This window comes from Triturus cristatus, chromosome 1_1 (assembly GCF_964204655.1).
Source record: "Triturus cristatus chromosome 1_1, aTriCri1.1, whole genome shotgun sequence".
NCBI classification, from domain to species: Eukaryota; Metazoa; Chordata; class Amphibia; order Caudata; family Salamandridae; genus Triturus; species Triturus cristatus.
Genome location: NC_140579.1, coordinates 181379170 through 181399406, shown reverse-complemented (window position 1 = coordinate 181399406; position 20237 = coordinate 181379170). Strand labels below are relative to the sequence as shown.

Genomic DNA, 20237 nt, shown 5'->3' with positions numbered 1-20237 from the left:
AACTCTAACAGGGAGGAGGTGAGAGGGGTGGCAAAGTCCCAAAGAAGAGTTACCTTGAAGAGGAAGCAGTCTCTAGTCCAGTCCCCGTGTTAATAGCCACTTACCATTGCCTTCTAATGGAGTGGTCCTGAAGGGATACAGCATGCTGTCCGGTCGACTGGAGGTTTCCTGGGGCTACTCGTCAGTCCACGGTCTTGGTGGGGCAGCTTTGGCTACAATGGTCGATATCCCTTGACATCCTATTAGGTCCAGCAACAGTCAAGTTGCCACAGGGCTACTGGTCCCAGATCACAACTAAACCAGTGGTTCCCCTGTTCTAGTGATAACTCTCCTTCTGGGTGACCAAACTGCACTCTAACAACTCTCTTGAGTCCAGCAGACTGGCATGCAACTTTTGAGCGGCAGGACTAGGTCTTCCAGCCTGTGGCAGTGAGCAACGATCCAGAACTGAGTGACCAACACGCCAAATCAGGCTTCTCCAGCTTTTATGGCCCTGGTGCTGAAACAAAAATTCAGTCAACTGACTATTAGAGTATGCTTCTGTCTGGGACTTGAGTGACAAAGTTTCCATGAGCAGGACACTACAGCAAACATCCTCTCTTTGCTAGCCCACAGAGCAGCAGGTGCAGTCCAACTTTGGTTAAGTCTCTCTTTGCCAGGTCCAAGGTCAGCCGGGCAGTCCTCCTTCAGGCCTCTTCTCCAATACAAATGAGGTCTAGGGGATAGGGGTGACTCCTTGTAGCCCAGAAAGTGCCCTCCGGGGATATTGGGGTCACAAGCCAATTGGCTACTTGGATCCTTTCTACCTGATAACTTCCTGTGAAGTGTGGCATCTAGCTATTCCAGAGTGCTTTATTCTGCCCATTCCGAAGATAGCTGGACCGCTCTCTCTGTGTGTGGAGGTTGGTAGACTACCCGAGAAACGTGGCAACCCGAGGTCTACACATCCACATAAAAAACAGTTTGATCAGTGTTTTCCCCTCGCTGTTCCCGACGCCCTCCTGTCTACCTAAACAAAGGAGCAGCCACTCTCTCTGTGTGTGCATGTCTTTTGTCCTTTAAAGGCAGCTTTCCCTATGAAGCTCGCCTTTTGGACTCACACCCTATGGGGCTTTTCCTGCCAGGAAGAGATGACTCCTTTGTTCCCAGCAGGCACTTTGTAAGCTTTCCTGGGTATCCTGGATGCTCCTACACAGGAGGACAAACGCCTGCCTGAATGCCAGTTCTTTGTTTGCAACCATAAACAGGCACTGGAAAACCTTGGGCAACAAAGACAAAATATATTAAAGTTGCACTTTGCCCACCAGTGACATTAAATTAGACGTAACCATTAAATCCTATTTCATGCATTGAATTGTTTGTTACCTTACAGTACCAACTTTACGAGTTCCAATTAGAAGTTTGCAGGGCTGAGATGTCAGCCTGGATCTATGCACTTGCCAATGGTGCTACTATCCATTCAACAGTAAAAAAAGACATTGCTGCCTTTTCATGTTAGTCCTTTCAAAACATGAAATTATAGGTCCAACCTTTTAATATAATGCACCCTGCGTCCATGGCTAGGGAGGCATTCTTTAGGGGAGACTTTTAAATATTAAAAAGGAAGGTTTGGGTTTTCCCATTAGTGGAAATGGCAAAGTCAAGCCAGCAGGCAGGCTGGGAGTCATGCCTTTGCTTTATCACACTAGTGGTGGCATAACTAAAGCTGTAGTCACTTAAACCTCCAGGCCCTAGGTACCCCTGGTGCCATATACAAGGTACTTTATAAACCACGTTATGCAAATAGGGACAAGCCAATTAAACAGGTACCTTCCTAAGGGTCATAGCACATGCAATGAGTCCTGATTAGCAGGGCTCAGGGCATTGCACATTCATTACACCAGTGCCTAGTAGTCAAAATGGGGGCAAAAGTGGGGGTGCTCACAAGTCTGATACAACAGTTCTCCAGCATTGGTATCTTTCATTGAGTCACAAGCTTGAAATAATCCCCTATGTAAACAATGTTAAAAAGGGGTATACGTGCATAGCCAGTAAAAATCTAACAATAGAATATTGTAGGAAAGTAGGGTCTGCTTTTATGGTTACCCCCACTTTTTGCATTGTGTTATGCTGTTTCTAACTAGTCTGACTGGGATCCTGCTAATCAGGACCCCAGTCTCTGGGCTTTCTCCCCACATTGATATGGTAAATACTTAGGTACATCCCAGAATGGACACTGGAGTGCCCTTTTCAGTCCCTAGTATATGGTACTGAGGTACCCACCGCATAGGTACACCAGGGGTTCCCCATTGGATAAAGCATGTATTATGCCACCCATGAGGGAGCACTCAAACTGTAACTACTGGCATGCCATTGCAGCCTGTGTAAAATGCAAAAAGAACAGTTGGACAGAATGCAGAAAAAATGTCATACATTCACACCAGTTCAGAGATCTGGGCCTAAATCCATCGTTTTTTTGCTCACCATGCCGTTCCAGTTTGAACCCAGCCGTATGCAAATCAGCCTTGACCGTGTGCCTCATGGGAACAGTCAAGCCCGAACTGCCAAGCCAGGTCCTCCCTGGACTGGAAACAAGCATCCTAGGACCGGTTTTGGGGTTTCACCCCTCTTCAGCCACAGTAGCTTGATTCCAGTGGCATGGAGAGCACGGGACCCACGTCTGGGCATACCCTTCCCACTCGGGGTGACAAATGCAAAAACAACAGTTGATGGACAGAATACAGAACAATGTCATACATTCACCCCAGTACAGAGATCTGGGCCTAAATCCATCGTTTTTTTGCTCACCATGCCGTTCCAGTTTGAACCCAGCCATATGCAAATCAGTCTTGACGCTGCACCTCATGGGAACAGTCCAGCCCAAACTGCCAAGCCAGGTCCTCCCTGGACTGGAAACAAGCATCCTAGGACCGGTTTCGGGGTTTCACCCCTCTTCAGCCAGGATACCTTGATTCCAGTGGCATGGAGAGCACGGGACCCACGTCTGGGCATACCCTTCCCACTCGGGGTGACAAATGCAAAAACAACAGTTGATGGACAGAATGCAGAACATGTCTGAACTGGGGTGGTGGAGTGAGCTAAAGAATGATGATGGATTAAACCCAGATCAGTTGACTGGGGTAAGTGTTTGATTTGCTCAAGGGCTCCGTCCATCATCCCCTTTGGTATCGCATTGCAACCTGTGTAAGCTGGTGCTAGCACCACTAACGAAAGATATAGGTTTAAATATATCTAAGGTCACTGCACTGAAAACCTATAAGTCACTCCAAAAGCAGGCCTTTCAATTCTGAGGGCAGGCTGCTCGGTTCTAAGTGTGAGGGTGCAACTGCATGAGCAGGACACCCCTACAGCCTTCTGAGTCCATTCGCCCGGGCTGTAAGTGCATCAGCCATTAAGATATATACAGTGGCCATGCGATATTACGCGATGCCCATCTCACTGGCTGTAAAAAAACCCTATCATTTTTGTTATCAAAAATGTTGGAATCATACCCCCAGACCATAAACGTTGAGGGAGGTATGATTCCATGCACTGTAAAGCTCCTCCGGGAAGCCCTCGGTGCTCCCGGTACCAGTCTTCTAGACCCAGACAGCATGACATGGATGCTTCCGACCAGAGACACGATTCTGCCCTCCTGCTGCTGAGCCAAGCTCAAGCAGGGGGGGAGGGGGGGAGGCAGCACAATATGTATCCTGTCACAGGGAGGTGTCACCACCTCCCAGACAGGATTTAGTGTATTGGGGCCGGGTGGGAACGCTTGCCAGCATCACTGTCCATGAAAATAGGTGCTCTGCAAATACACAGTGCGCAATGAATTGCTTCACCGAAGATGCGGTAAAATTTATGAAGAGTTACCCTAAGAATTGTTCTCTCTTCAGCCACCTGTTCACCTCTCCTGATCAAAAATTGGACAAAAATGTTGTTTGGGACCTTTCTTCTTCGTCAAGAAATAACAGGAGTAGACTTATTAGTTCCTATGACATCTCCGAAATGGTTCTATCGCACCCTCCTCTAGAAGAGTTAGATTCCCCTGAACCAGCACTGCATTGAAACACATTGGTCGGATCTGAGGGAGGTGAGCTAGAAACCCTGATTTTGTACACATCCTGCAAAATTTATAGCACCGACTAATCTTTTGTAATTTCCTACCAAACAAGGAGATGATAGGAAATACTTTCTCCTACTAGGGTGCTTGTCATAAGAGGACGGACGTAGAAGTCATTGTTTTTCTGGTGACTTCTCTATGGTGGCGGAAAGCTGCTGGCTATAATCTTTTACCAGGAAAATGTTTTCCTTTTAAAGGACTCCTCCTACTTTTCTGTTACCGGCTCAAATATTTCCACAAATTAATGTGCAAGTGCTGATTCTTTTATTGTATGCTTTAAAATGCCTCTGTAGAAATGCCTTCCAATTCTCTAGGCCATCATATGCCGCAATTTCCACTTTAGTCTTCATTCCAGGGATTTGGTCATCTAATCGAGGGTAAAAAGAGTTGTCTGTGCAAGTGCTGATTCCTTTATTGTATGCTTTAAAATGCCTCTGTAGAAATGCCTTCCAATTCTCTAGGCCATCATATGCCGCAATTTCCACTTTAGTCTTCATTCCAGGGATTCGGTCATCTAATCGAGGGTAAAAAGAGTTGTGTGTTAAAAGATAATTAGAGCATCTTCTGTTGCCTAAACAAAGAGGAGTGACGCACTGTGATGCCATGGCAAATTTATGCTGTTGGCAAGTCGGGTGTCTTTTGCTAAACCAATCGGTTTGTCTAAAGTCAGTCTTAGAAATGGGGGTCTCTAGTTGGCAGAGGTTCCCTACTGACCAAGTAGGGGCCCTTGCTTCTAGTTAGGGAAAGGGGGGTACACTCCTGGATAACCCCTGCTCACCCCCTTGGTAGCTTGGCACGTACAAACAGGCTTATCTCAGAGGCAGTGTGTAAAGAATTTGTGAACACATACAGTAATACAGTGAAAGCACTACAAATGAACACCCCACCAGTTTAGAAAAAATAAGTAATCTTTACTAGACTTAAAACAAGACCAAACAAAGAAAATCCACAATACTGTAATCAAAATAAGTCTTTAAAAATGGTAGAAAATAGCTTAGTTCAATGTAGATGGTAAATGCGACACTTTACTCTCAAAGTATCTGGGAGGCGTCATGCAATACAAACAATAGGGTCGCGTTGATTCCATACTGTGTGGGTAGTTGATGCGTCATTTCTTACTGCGGCCCGGGGACGATGCGACAAGATGGCACCTCGATTCCATGCAACAACATGGATGCGACGCGTGCATGCCCGACGGCGACTCGGTGAACTCTTGACCCGCGATAGGCCATGCAACACGCTTCTCCGGTTATGCGACGCTCTTAGGCGGTGATGCGACGGCGAACAGCTGCGGCGGCGACACGCTTCTTCCTCGATGCATCGCGCTTCCACCGACACACAGACTGCAGAGGGCCCAAAACAACAACAGGCACCTCTCTGCAGGCAGTATTCCCAGCAAGGAAATTCAGGGGGAGCTGGTGGTGAAGTCTTGGTGTCCTTGTGACTTCAGAAAAGAGGCAAGCTCAGGTTCAAGCCCTTGGAGATCTCTAAATAGTAAAAGTACGCACAAAGTTCCTTTTCTCCTTTCCTTGGCAATAAAGTAACCACTGCAGGCTAACCCCCAAACAGCAAAAAGCACAGGCGCAGTCTCCTCCTTCAGCTTCCTTGGTTTGTCTCCTTGGCAAAGGGTTCATCTTGATTCCCGAAGTGATCTAAAGTTCTGGGTTCTGGGCCCCAATATTTATACTGCAAAATCCTTTGCCCTCTGAAGGCAGAGGGTGTCTGTGCCCATGCAAAACCAGTTCTGACCTCCTGGGTACAGCTTCCTGGCAGGAGGTGGAGACAGCATTGTTTGAGAGCAGACCTGGCCCAGGTAGCTGAAAGGAAATCTCCTCCCCCTACTCTCTATTCTATGAGGGCTCAGGTCAGTGAAAGGAAATCTCCGCCCCCTTCTCTCTATTCAATGCAGGTCCTACTCAGCCCAGCCCTGACCCATCAGACTGCTGGAGCCAAGGCCCTCTCCAGCCCCTTGTCACTCACAAACCAGAAATGGAATACACAAACCTAGCAGAGGCATGCTGGATGGTTGGGCAAGAAAATACCTATTTTCTAAAAGTAGTATTTTCAAACACAGTATGTAAAAATCACCCTCACTAAAAGATGTATTTTAACATTCTGAGATCAGGCATACTAAACTCGAATTTCTACCTTGTTCCCTGGGTCAGTTAGGATTATAAGATGTTATAATCAAACTGCCCATTCTGGCCTATAGGAACAGGCAGCCTTGCAATAGTGAAAAACAAAATTGGCTGTAATTCACTATCAGGACATGCCACACACATCAGGACATGCCCTACGTTTTATATACAAAGCACCCTGCCCTTGGGCCTACATTAGGGGTGACTATATGTAGAAAAGGGAAGGTTAAGGGACTGGCAAGTGGGTGCACTTGCCAAGTCGACATGGCAGTCCCAGACTGCACACAGGCTCTGCAATGGCAGGCCTGAGCCATATTTTGCAAGCTGCTTCTGTGGGTGGCACAACCAGTGCTGCAAGCCCACCAGCAGCATTTGATTTACAGGCCCTGGGCACACAAGGTGCACTGTACTAGGGGCTGACAAGTAAATCAAATAGCCAATCATGGAGTCACTAATCCATTATAATAATTTACAATAGGGAGCACTTGCACTTTGGCACTGAATAGCAGTGGCAAAGTGCCCAAAGCATCTAGACCAGAAAAAGCACGGGAGGCAACAGCAAACAAGCATTGGCATAGCCAATAGGTCTCACCTTTGGGACCCAAGTGTTTAGCTATGCAACAGTTGCATAACTAAATACTTATAAGGTCCCAAAAGCGAGACCTATTGGCTATGCCAAGCGGCCGTGCGGCCGCAAAAGTGATCGCGATCAAACATAAAAGCGGCTGTGTGGCCTCGAAAGTGAAAGTAATTGCGGTCATGCACTGTAGCTCTAGGCTGGCCTGGTAGCACTTTTTGGAGCCCTCTCAATAAGTCTCGCCAGACCAGCGCATGCCTAAAAATGGAAGGGAAACCCACGCCAATGGTGCCAGGTCTAACAGTCAGCATTACTTTTTGTCTATTTCCATAAAATCTTTATTTTTCTCTCTTGAAAAATACTCCCATCATTGACACCACAGTCTCTGTAAACTGGCTCAGACCTAAGTGCCTTCAAGTATCGAGCTGTCAAAATGTCCCTCTCGAAGGATCTGACTATTGAGATAGTAGTGCTTTGTGAACATATGTACTGAAGCTCACAAAGCTGCTTGACAAATATCCAGGACAGACACTACGAATTCCAGCACAGAGGTAGCAGCTTTAGCTCTGGAGGACTTTTGCACTGCCTTGCCTTCTTTGACTCGGAGAACCCCACAAACAGCTCATCATTCACCCAACGTTCTTCAGTGTGATTTATCTAAAAGGTTAGTGTTTTCTCAGGGTGCAAACAAGGGTGTCTCTCACTCATTAGAGAGAAGAGGCAGAGGAAAGAATACCTGAAGGTGATAGCCTGCTCTACATGAAATGGAGTGGCTTTTTTCAGAAGAAAGCTTGGGTAACCAACACCAACTTATTTAGGAAGCATGTTGTATAAGGTATATTGCCAGAAAGAGTCTCACATGCCTTGCCGACGTTAAGGCGATGAAAAATACTGTTTTCAATGTCTAAAACCTTAAGCTACAACTGTGCAGTGGTTCATAAGGGGTGCACACCAAAAAAGTACTAAGTTCAAGTCCAGGTCAGGCATCACAAGGAATTTTGGCAGAAACGAGTTTTGCAAATCTCATCACAAAATGTGATTTAGATAAAGAAGACTAACCCAGCAGTTCTTTTAAAAAAGCAGAAGGAGCCAACAAATAGCTCAAAAGAAGGCCTTTCTGGGACACAGACAAAACAAACCACAAAACTGAAGACAACTTGGCTTGCAGTGGATCCATTTTGCAGACCCCATGGCCAGCCACAAATTAATCACAGCCAAGGTGATATTAATGACCTCAGGAGGAAGTTCAAATGTTGCCAATTGCTGCCACTCAATCTCCACATATGGGGATGGAGATTGCAAAGGCCATTGGGCAACACCCTTACCTGCTGCTGCAACAGAAAATCCTCCCGAAGCACCAGATTGACAGGAGGACAGATGCTCATGCAAGAATTACCACACTCTCCTGGCCCAATACAGGCCTGGTCATTCCTGATCTTCTTCAGTGTTTGGGGCAGGAGAGATAGTGGTGGGAAGGCACACAGGAGTCCTGATCTACAGGAATCCTGATCTCCAATGTGGATGTAATGCATCTCGGCTCGAGAGAGTCGTCTTGGAAACTACAGAGCAGAAAAGTGCTGACAATGCACAATCTCGGCAGTGGCAAAAGATCAAGCCAGGGTTCTCCCCATTTTTGGAAGATGCTCTCAGCCACCTCGGAATGTGAGTCGGCTGGTGAGTTTGTCCACCCTGGCGTTTGGAGATGCCACCTGGCCGTTGACCAACTTGGGATTCCTCTGATGGACCAGCCACTTCCTAGACATAAACCCACCCGGGACAGGACCCAAAGCTCCACTCTGCCTTGCATGCTGTAGTAACACATGACGATGGTGTTTGACGTGGGCACCTTTAGAAACCTTCCTCTGATTTGTGGCCGGCATGGCAGATTGATGTGGAGCTGTCCTCCGCCAGTGACCAGAGTCTTCTGATCTCTTCCTCTCCTAAATGGCTCTCCAAACCAGAAGCAATGCATAAGTCACTGCTGTAAAGTCTGGGTGGAGTAAGAAGAGGGATCTGCCACAGATCCAACAGTGGTCCTGCAGCCACCACTGCTGATCGTTTGCAGTCTCCTTAGCACTCTGGATGCAGTCGGACAGATTCTCCTGGTGCTTTGCCCAGTGGGACTGTAGATCCAACTGCCGAGCCTGCATGATCCATTTGGTATGCTTTACCAGCAGGATGCAGCTAGCCAGAAAACCAAGCAGCCTCAGTCTTCCGCTCTGAGGTCCAGGACTGAAGTTGAAACATCAGAATAATAGCCTGAATGTCCATGACTCTTCACTCACGAGGAAAGGCACAAAACTGTCCCATACCCAGAATGGCTATGATAAATGGCAACATCTGTAAAGTTGTCAGGTGTGGCTTCAGCACATTGATAGTGAACCCTAATTATGTGGGAGGGTTTGCCATAGTCTGGGGCGAGCCTGCCTTCAACTGGCAGTTGTCAAGGAGGTTCAAGGTTTGAATACCTGACCCCTGAGGGTGTATTACATCCATTGCCATCATTTTCATGAACACTCGAAGGGCACTAGTGAGGCCAAAAGGAAGAACTGAACATGCTTGTGGCCCACCATGAACAGCAGATAGCGCCTATGGGCCTGTAGAATCAGGACATGAAAATAAGCATCATGCAGGTCCAGCACTCCCTTTCTGTCTTCATCTAGGGCAGACAGAACCTAGGCTAGCGTGAGCATCTTGAATTTTTCCTTCACCAGGAAAGCGTTAAGAGGGAGGAAATCTAAGATGGGACCCTTCTTTAGCGCCAGAAAGGAGAGGGAGTAATACCCAGCTCTGAACTCAGAGGTTAGGATTCCCATCTCTATGGCCTTTTGGACAAGAGGGTCTGCACTCCCTGGAAAGTAATGTGAGTGCGTAGCGCAATGGACAATTCGGAGGACTGACATAATAGTGTACTGCACTTGAAGAAAATGTTGGAAACTGCACCCAAACAGGGTGGCTGTGTGTAGAAAATTATACATTAAAGAAGTTTTACAGCTGCTGCAAGTTTAGGGGCAGTTGTCTCCGATGACCTAGGCGTTGCTACTGTGAGTCATGACCTAGGCCACGAAAGGGCTGGGTGACCTGTTGGCCTTGTGGTGTTGTCCGACATTGACTTTATTGAACATCCCTACAGTAGCCTCTGACTTAAAGCCTCCAAGGCCAAACTCCATTTTGTACAAACTGAGACTCCATTCTCTCCTTGATCATTGTCCAGTCTCTCTTTGATCTAGATATCTTCTGTCCTTATCTTTTGGAGAACCTGTTAAAGAGTCAAATGATCCAGACAAGGACATCAATTAAATACCTATTGCGACTTCAGTCAGGGACAAATGCCTCGTTATCTACATTTCAAGGTCAGATAATGAAAACAGCAAACAACGTAGGCTGAACGGACATGTTTCCATACTGGTTTATACTAGTGCACCATAAGACTAGCATATTGATGCATACAGGTTATGTCAGTAATTTAATGAAACATCCCCCAAAATTCCCCATGTAGTATAAGATTGGTAGCCAACAGTATAAAACAACAAGTTACTTACCTTCGGTAACGATGTATCTGTAAGAAACATTAGTTAGTTAGATTCCTCACCTTAGAATATCCCCAGGCGTCAGGCTGAATCCGGAAAGATTTTTCGTCAGCGATACCCCTTGCGCGTCGCTAGGCGTCGTCTGCAGCTCCGCGTCCGTCGTCGGCGTCGTGTGACGTCGGAGTACTTAGACGCCGCCCTCGCGCGCTGACGTCAGTTCTTGTAAATAGCTTTCCGCGCCAGGAACTCAGAGCCATGCAAGAGACCGACACTGGTGCCCAAAAATCTAGGGTCCTGAAAGGGATAGCCTTAACCCTAGATGTCGGATCACAGAACGGGGAGGATGGGTGGGTCGGTCGGTGAGGAATCTAACTAACTAATGTTTCTTACAGATACATCGTTACCGAAGGTAAGTAACTTGTTCATCTGAAAGAAACACGTTAGTTAGATTCCTCACCTTAGAATAGATACCCCAGCAATACCAACCCCGGTGGTGGGTCTGCGAACCAAGATCACACCAGAAAGTCCTGGAGAACAGAACGGCCAAAGAAGCCATCTCTCCGGACTTGGCTGTCCAGGCAATAATGCTTGGCAAACGTATGCAGCGAGGCCCACGTTGCTGCCTGACAGATGACATGCAAGGGGACTCCTCGGCCCAGGGCAGTAGTCGCCGCTGTGGCCCGGGTGGAATGGGCTCTCAGCCATACAGGAGGGTCCTTTTTAGCCAAGGAGTAACAAGCTTTTATACACAAGACGACCCTCCGCCAAGATGGTTCGCTTGTGTTCTGCCCGCCCCTTCATAGCACCCACGTATCCAACAAAGAGTTGGTCATCCACCCGGAACTGCTTGGTGCGGTCCAAATAAAAGGACAGCGCCCGTTTTGGGTCCAGACGGTGGAGCCTCTCTTCCTCTTTCGAAGGATGCGGAGGCGGAAAGAAGGTGGGCAATGAGACAGACAGTCAGAAGACGAAGGGGACAATTATGAAGAGGCTCAAAGGGAGCGCACATCAGAAATGTCAAGACTAGGTTCAAATCCCACTGAGGCATTATGAAGGGGACATGAGGAAACATATGAGTAATGCCTTTGAAGAAACGAGAAACATCAGGGGATTTGAAAAGAGAAGGCTGATCAGGAAGCCGTAAGAAACCAGAGATAGCTGAAAGATAACCTTTTAGGGTGCCCAGAGCAGAGCCCTGCTGGGCCATTGAAAGAAGAAAGAGGAGAACCTCAGAAAGAGGGGCGGAAAGGGGATCCACAGCCTTTGCTGTGCACCATGCCACAAATTTGTTCCACCGGCAGGCGTATACCGTTTTTGTGGAGGGACGCCTGGCTGCCAGAATCACATCACAGACTTCAGGAGACAAGTCAAATGGCATGAACTGTCGCCGCTCAATCTCCATGCATGGAGGTGGAGACTGGACAGGTTCGGGTGGAGGACCGTCCCCTGCTGCAGCGACAGAAGGTCCTCCTGAAGAGGCAGTCGAATCGGAGGATCGATAGATAGACTGAGTAGCTCGGGATACCAGTACCTTTGTGCCCAATCCGGAGCCACCAGGATGACTTGGGCCCGGTCGTGCCTGATCTTCTTCAGCACTCTGGGCAGAAGTGGTATAGGCGGAAAGGTGTACAACAGACCGCAACTCCACTCACGACGAAAGGCGTCCGCGAGCGAGTGCCACCTTGGAAACTCCAACGCGCAGAACTGCTGACATTACGCGTTCTCTTCGGTGGCGAATAGATCTAACCAAGGCTCTCCCCACTGCCGAAAGAGGCCTTGCGCCACGTCCGAGTTGAGACGCCATTCGTAATCCATCATGCACCGGCGGCTGAGTTAGTCTGCCCGGGCGTTCAGAGAGCCCACCAGGTGTTCAACCACCAGGGTGATGCCCTGATGTTCCAGCCATGTCCAGAGGCACAGAGCCTCCTGACAAAGGGTCCACAATCCCACCCCGCCCTGTTTGTTGCAATACCACATGGCGGTGGTGTTGTCCGTGAACACCTGCACCACACTTCCCCGGACAACGGGAAGGAATGCCTTCAGTGCAAGTCGGATCGCTCTCAGCTCCAAAAGGTTGATATGGAGCCGAGCCTCCGCCGGAGACCAGAGTCCTCTGATCTCCGCCTCCCCCATGTGGCCCCCCCCATCCCAGGAGGGACGCATCCGTCACTACTATGTGCTCCGGGAGGGGCTAGGGAGAGGGATCTGCCGCTGATCCAATCGCAGTCCGTGAGCCTCCACTGCAACTGTTTTGCAGTGCCCTCCGAGATCAGGACATGGTCGGACAGGTTGCCCCGATGCTGGGCCCACTGAAAATTCAGGTCCCACTGCAGAGCCCGCATTCGCCACCTAGCGTGATGCACTAGCAGGATGCAGGAGGCCATCAGACCCAGAAGCCGCAGCACCAACCTGACCGGAACCCGGGATAGAGGCTGAAAGATGTGAATCAGAGCCTGAATATCCCGGACCCGATAAGCCCGGAACTGCGCCGAATCCAGAACCGCTCCGATGAAGAGGAGCTTCTGTGAGGGACTCAGATGCGACTTCGGCACACTGATGGAGAACCTCAGCAAATGCAGGAGGTCGGCCGTAGTCTGGAGGTGGGAGACGACTTGCTGGGGCGAGCCCGCCTTCAACAGCCAGTCGTCGAGTTAGGGGAAGACTGGAACCCCTGATCTGCGCAGATGAGCTGCGACCACCGCCATCACTTTTGTGAACACCCGAGGGGCACTGGTGAGGCCGAAGGGGAGCACCATGAACTGAAAATGCTCCTGACCCACCGTGAACCGCAGGTAACGCCGGTGGGCCGGCAGGACGGGAATGTGAAAATAAGCGTCCTGCAAGTCCAACGCTACCATCCAGTCTCCTGGATCCAGGGCAGCCAGAACCTGAGCTAGAGTAAGCATCTTGAACCTCTCCTTCCGGAGGAAGGCGTTGACGCTCCTGAGGTCCAAGATAGGGCATAGGCCCCCTTTGCCCTTCTTGGGAACCAGAAAGTAGTGGGAATAGCAACCACGGCCTACTTCTGGACTTGGAACGCGCTCGACGGCCCCCTTGGCCAAGAGGGCTGCAACTTCCTCCCGTAGAAGATTCAAGTGATCCGCCGACATGCGGTGGCACTGCGGTGGCATGGCTGGAGGGGTCGTCTCGAAGGGGAGGGAGTAGCCCCTTCGGACGATTTGCAGCACCCACCTGTCCGACGTGATGGAACGCCAGTGGAACAGGTGATGGCGAACTCTGCCTCCCACTGGCGTGGAATGAGCCTGAAAGCACGGACTAGGAGGGCTTTGAGGCGGATGCTGCCGGGGTTGATGTGGACTGACCGGCACGTTGAGCCCCGGTACCGCCTCGGCGGAATCCACGTCCGCGTGCAGGTTGGTTCTGTGGCCGGTGGCTAGACGGACGCGAGGGGGAGCCCCTTCCTTGGCCACGAAAGGGACTAAAAGCGGAAGTTTGCGGTCGCGGCCCCGAGAGGCCCAAGGACTTGGCCGTAGCCCGGGAGTCCTTGAAGCGCACCAGCGCACTATCCGTCTTTTCGCCAAAAGGGCATATCCATGAGGGTGCTCCGGACAACCCCTGAGAAAGACGTGGACCGCAGCCAGGCGTGGCGGCGGAGCGCCGCCGTGGTTGACATCGCCCTACCCAGCGAGTCCGTAGTGTCTAGTCCACATCGAATAGCATGTCGCGATGCATCCCGCCCGTCGGCAAGACCCTGGGCGAGCCGCGTCCGGGCCTCTTCCGGACACTGGGGCAGCACGTCCTCCACCGTATCCCACAGAGTGAGAATAACGGTCCAAGAGGCAAGCGGTGTTCAAGGACCGCAGTCCCAAACTAAGGGAAGAGAACAGCTTCTTACCGAACTGTTCCAGCCTCTTAGATTCCCGATCCGGGGGAGCGGACGGGAAGGAGGATTGGGAAGTAGAGGCCTGGATAACCAGGTTCTCGGGCGTGGGGTGTTGGGTATGGGGACGGACGTGGCTCCTGCGGCTCCGGCAGAGCCGCGGGGGTGGTACCACCCGGACCCTCGACCGAGTCACGCGACCAGCGAAGGGAGTCCGAAGAGCGGTGTCGTCTCTTGGACTTCTTACCATGCTTCGACTTACCTGTAGACTTGGAACCCGACGAGCGGTGATGGTGGCTGCGGCTCCGCGACCGGTCCTTTGACCTCTTCCTGGACCGGGACCTTGAACGGCGCGGAGCCGAGTGTCGGAGCTCGTGAAGCTTGCGGGACCGCTCCCGCCTAGCCTTCGAGGTCAAGGTCTGGCAGTCGAGGCACAACTCCGCATCGTGGTGGGCCCCCAGGTTGTAAAGGCACCAGCGGTGGTGGTCCGCCACCGACATCAGTCGGTGACAGGAGTCACAGGCTTTAAACCCAGACATCCTACCGGCACCAGTTCGAGTCGAGTAGACAAAAGAGTCCAAAAAGTTTTAGTCAAAAAGTGACTAAAGGGGTAAGCTTTTCCCGGATCAACGCTGTCTGGCGTGGAAATAAAGAAGAACTGACATCAGCGCGCGAGGGTGGCGTCTAAGTACTCTGACGACGTCATTCCGGCGCACGACGCGGACGACGGAAGTGGAGCCACAGACGACGCCTAGCGGCGCGCAAGGGGTATTGCTGACGAAAAATCTTTCCGGATCCAGCCTGACGCCTGGGGATATTCTAAAGTGAGGAATCTAACTAATGTGTTTCTTTCAGATGTGGTCACTTAAGCAGAGAGGTCTTAGCCCCTCATTATCACACAAGAAACATATAGAAATCCTGCAGCAGAATCCAGTACTACGCTACGAGCTGAGACCGAACCAATTCTGAGAGGAGAGCTGAGCCCAGCTGATATGTGCTTGCCTTTTGAGAGCAAGCTCTCTCCCAGCCACTTGATAACTGCAGCTTTTGCTGTAAACAGGTATGAAGTGCGTTGAATCCCACACACCTCTAGATGCAAGTTAAGCTTCTCCATGCTCTCATAGATTAGCACATAGAAATAGTCTTTGGGTTGTTAGGTTGCCAAATTACATTTCACAAGACACTTCTCATAAGGACCAATCAGTCATACGCATATGCTAGACATCGCCCTGCACAAGCGTTGTGCTTTGGCTGAAAAAACTACCTCCATATTTCCATCATTTATGATTAAAGGGAATTCATGATAGCTCATTATGGGCCACTGCAAAAACCACAAAAACAAGCCTTTTACAAGCTCGACACTGAATAAGCAATACTACAGCTTAAGCAGCTGGAACTCCTTAAATGATTTCTAAGATGAGCACAAGTGGCAGTGATAACATTCATATCAATATTCAATTCCCAGCGTTCTTTTTCACACAATAACCCCCGTATAATACCATTACCCGCACCTTAAGCGTGTAGCGACAATCTTACTATACCATGAACCCTACGATTGTATCTTCAAGCATTACTCAAATATTCCTACAAATAATGAATAGTATTGCATTTATATCGTAATGTACAAGATGTATCCATGATTTTTTGTCTGGTGTCTTTTATCTCTTCCACTTATAGACAGTAGTACCTTCTATAACCCATACATGAAGATGAGCGAATGGGCTCAGTGATGAAGAAGGGTAAGTAAATTTGCCTACCCCCTCTAAGCTACCTCGAGGGAAGCTTACTTCAATTTAGTCTTGAAGTTCCACAGCCCCATGAGGGCTACCAAGGGCTGAAACATGTCGGCCTACTAAGACCTACAATCAGGCGCAGTGGGACATTGACACTTCCACTACAGCGCCACCAATTACCCTTTTTAATCTTGCCCCATTCTTGGCAAATAAAAGATTCAACTGAAGACAGGAGGCAATTTTAACCTCACTCCTACACACCTTCACACTTACTTTTCACAACTGTCTACCTCCAGGTGGAGGATAAGGAGATCACTTGGAGAACCGAGCACTCGAGTGATAAAAGACCCAATGATGATACTACTCACTTAACAACAAAGCAGAGAGTCAAGATATACCACACTGTATGCTTAATGTGAATGAGGGTCTTCGCCATACAAGAACCCTAGACCCTAGTAAGAACAGGACGTGTGATTCATGCCCCTTTGATTTTTGACAAATGACATTTCAAACATGTTAGAAAAATTCCAATTATTTAAGTTGTTAGTGACATGCATTAGTGCTGTTGTTATAGTATACTGTGTGGTTGTCATGTACTAAGCAACAGGATGAGACTGTTGAAATAGAACACTTAAGTATAACGTGTCTTTTCTTATGGCAGTACTTCTGTATGATTTTATAAACAACAAAATTGGTTTAATTACCACTGCTTCCCAAAAACTTTTTAAAGACTATCAGTAAACTAGAAGGCGGAGACAACATATCAACTGTGTGTTGAGTCGGGTTGTGTGGGGCTACAATACCCTGTACTTTCTCGCACAAACGTTGGTGAAAGGAACTAAATTCAGGGATCCGTGGGTGGGAAAGTCAAACCTTATGGATCTAAGCCAGTTCTTAGTTTATGCAGCACCTTGAAAGGGATAAAACTGTTGATGGCACAGTCTGGATGATGTGGACAGGCCCAAGAAACATGCTATAGCCCAGTTTTTTTTAGAATGCTCCACGGTGGGCTCTACATTCTCACCATAAAGGCGGGAGCCATCAAATGGCATGTCCATTAGGGATTCTTGGACAACTCCAGGTAGTCAGTCATGTCTGATGCAGAGCGGATCACAAATGTTGCTTTATTGGATATATTGGGTCTGGGATGTCAGGAAATGCATGTATATCCTGGGCCACAGTGTCCCATATGGCATGGGAGTAGCAACCTGAAAGATGGCTTGCTTTTGAAGTAAAAAATGCACTTACCAAAAGTGTCTATCTGCTTAGACTCAACATCAGGTGCGACAGTGGAAAACGCATTGGTATTTACCTTACTGGTGGATGCCTGCCCAACAAAGCTTTCTGGCATGAGGTGGTGTTTAAGAAAGTCTGGATCGGCTGGTGCTACCCAATGGCGCCAAGTGACCTGCCTATTGTCTAGTGGTCCCAAATGTGGTTTCACCCAAGTGGGTATCGGTGATGGCCTCATTAAATGGTAACAGGGGTTCTGTTGGTGCTTGACCGGACTGGAGTACCTCTAAGATTATTCTTCACCTCCATAGTAGGTAGTTTAAGGTACAGTGCTTCCGCTGTCCCATGCATATTGACCGTGAAAAGACGTTTTCTTCAGTGGAAAAGATGAGGCAGAAATAAGGCCAGTATCTGGAGAAGTATCCAGGCAACTGCCATCTTGTAATTCTCACATACTAATTCTCCTCATCTTATTGGGGACCAAAATCATCTCCTTCATTTTGTATTGAGCAGAGGATATGATTACATTGAGTGGTTACTAAAAATAAAACAATTTTTTTTAATCAATCATATGTGTATGCCAATTCATCTAATCATGATCATTTGACCGTGATGTATCTAAAAAATAAACATTAATATCGAATAATACGAAGCGCAATTAAGTATTCAAAGAGAAATATTTGGGGAAACCTAATTAAGAACATCTATTCTAAACAGAAACAAAATCGCTGTATTGCTATTACAGAAGCATTAATTCATCATCCATAATATCCATAGCATAAATAATAAACAATTAAAGTGCTATCGTGCTATTCCGAAATATGCTAAATCATTAAACACATTCGCCATACTAAAAATAATCCTAGAGGAGAGAACACTTTTTGTGCATGAAAGATGGAATAATCGTTAAAGTGCAACCATACTACTCAAACATATTTTGATTTACCAAATATTTTCTCTAAGAAGTACATTGATTCTTGACGAAAAGTGCCTAGTGCTAAAGTGCGTTAATGCATAAAAGGTGCATCACAGAGTGCAGAGCGGATAAGATGAAACTTAATTCGATAGATTTTTTCATATAGCACTACCCCTATATAATAGTCAGTTACTTTTTCATTGACAGTCTAAACCAAGAGCCCGATTTACTATATTAATGAAAGCATCCATGGTAGCTAACTGAGCTTTGAGATAGGGCCTGATCTTCTTTCAAATATTGCCAAAAGGCGTTAAACGTTTTGCGAACAGCCCCCCCCCCCCCCACATACTTTGCATAGGCCTCCTCAAATTTCATAGTGCTAAACATTTTATTCTTCCAATCCTGGACTGTCGGAATCTTAGCCGTCCTCCAATACTGCAGGATGAATGAGCGTACGATCACAAAAGCAATAAAGATAAAGAATTGTTGACCTTTTGCTAATTGACGGCTCTATTTCGAGACACAAAATAGTACATGGGTGGCATCTGGAACTACTGTGACCCTTAAAGCCTGACCAATTGCCTCAAATAACTCATGCCAGAAATTGGAAAGAAGCAGACAAGAATAAAATGTGTGGAGCCAACCTCCTTCGCCTTGTTGTTGACAGCGAAAACAATTATTTGATACTGCTTGATACATTTGATGTAAAGTCTCCGGCATGTAGTTTGCCATTCATCTGGACAGGAATTATATTCTTTTAAAATTCGCAGTCCAAAGAGTTTGTCTCCTATATCCGCATTAGATTGCCAATCTCTCTCTGATAAATGGCAATGCGTTCTTTCTTCAACCCTGGAGAGAAAAAAAGTCAGATCAAACTGCAATGAAAGGTCTTTCATTATTCTGTACCAATTTCATATTCCAAGCAATCTGCTCTTCACGAGGGTCGTAATTTTCACTTTGTAGCTTAACCCGCAAAAAATGTTTGATCTGGCTAAAGCTTAAAAAATGTGTGCATTGTGCGTCACTCCTTCCTAATAGGTTTACCCAGGAAATAAATTTGTCTTGAACGAAAAAGTCAGCATAGGTCTTAAAGCCTATGGAATTCCAAAATCTTTTCTCACTATCCCCTAAGAGGAGCCCCAAGTACCTGCCCTCCTGCAGTAACAAAGATAGTCCATCGAAAGGCATCTTATAAAATGTACTAATTAACTTAGAATATCCCCAGGTGTCAGACTGGATCCGGAAAACTTTTTTGCAACAGCACCTCTGCGCGCTGGGGGACGGCGCCACACGACCCTGCCCTGACGTCGTCCACATACTTGACGTCCGCGAGGTCATATAAGTCCCTCCCGGCGCGCTGACGTCCGTTTTCTTCGGAGAAGCTTTTCCGCGACACAACGCGGAGCCACCAATAAAAAAACTGTTAAAGTATGGGAAGGATTAGTTAGTTACCTGTAATCCTAGTTCTCTTCCAGGGGTTTCCTCATCAAAGTCATAAGCACTAGAATATTCCCGCCCATGGGCGGGACCCCGGAAACAATCATATATGTGATAAACATATATGCATCTTGCATCTCCACATATATATACATATATATATATATATTAATAATAAAAAAGTAAATGCAGCCTTACATAACCAGAGCTGAATAATGCTGTAAGGACTCCCCTATATATTATAAATAATATATGTAATATAAACCATAAATCACAAAAAACAGCCCAGAAACAACAGCAAAGCATGTTTGAAAAGTGTTTTAATGCTGAGCATTTAGCCCAAACACTCAGATAGGACTGAAAGCATTGACAGCTCATAGGCTGCATTGTAGAAAAGCACAGCCTAGAAAGGCTAGAAAGCTAACTCATAGCAACATAGAAAAACTGGCACCGTGCCTTTAAGGCAGCCACGACCCCCAGCTTCCCATCATGCCTCAGGGGTGACAGTTAGGTCAGTTGTTCTTTGCGGTGAGACAAAGCCATAACACAAAGAGTCGACAATTCCTTAAAAATAAGGATGCTTTGCCCGGGGAGGCGGGAGGGTTGCTTATGACTTTGATGAGGATACCCCTGGAAGAGAACTAGGATTACAGGTAAGTAACTAATCCTTCTCTTCCAGGGGATCCTCATCAATAGTCATAAGCACTAGAATAGAATAGCGAGCCTC

General features: G+C 47.7%; 1 protein-coding gene across 1 annotated transcript in view; it reads right to left on the bottom strand.

The window, feature by feature from the left end:
* The window catches only part of IPO4 (importin 4), a 3494625-nt gene that overhangs the window by 1248312 nt on the left and 2226076 nt on the right, over positions 1-20237 (bottom strand). The window lies entirely within an intron of this gene.